The sequence below is a fragment of the Mandrillus leucophaeus genome, unplaced genomic scaffold (genome assembly GCF_000951045.1).
Source record: "Mandrillus leucophaeus isolate KB7577 unplaced genomic scaffold, Mleu.le_1.0 Scaffold2011, whole genome shotgun sequence".
NCBI lineage: Eukaryota > Metazoa > Chordata > Mammalia > Primates > Cercopithecidae > Mandrillus > Mandrillus leucophaeus.
Genome location: NW_012102046.1, coordinates 1,595 through 1,896, shown reverse-complemented (window position 1 = coordinate 1,896; position 302 = coordinate 1,595).

Sequence of the window (302 nt, the reverse complement as noted above, 5' to 3'; positions counted from 1 at the left end):
TCTTCTGCAGCCTCTGCTGCTGACACCCAGGCAAACAAGGTCTGGAGTGGACCTCAAGCAATCTCCAACAGACCTACAGCTGAGGGTCCTGACTGGCAGAAGGAAAACTATCAAACAGGAAGGACACCTACACCAAAACCCCATCAGTACGTCACCATCATCAAAGACCAGAGGCAGATATAACCACAAAGATGGGGAAAAAGCAGAGCAGAAAAGCTGGAAATTCAAAAAATAAGAGCGCATCTCCCCCTCCAAAGGAACACAGCTAATCACCAGCAACGGATCAAAGCTGGACGGAGAAT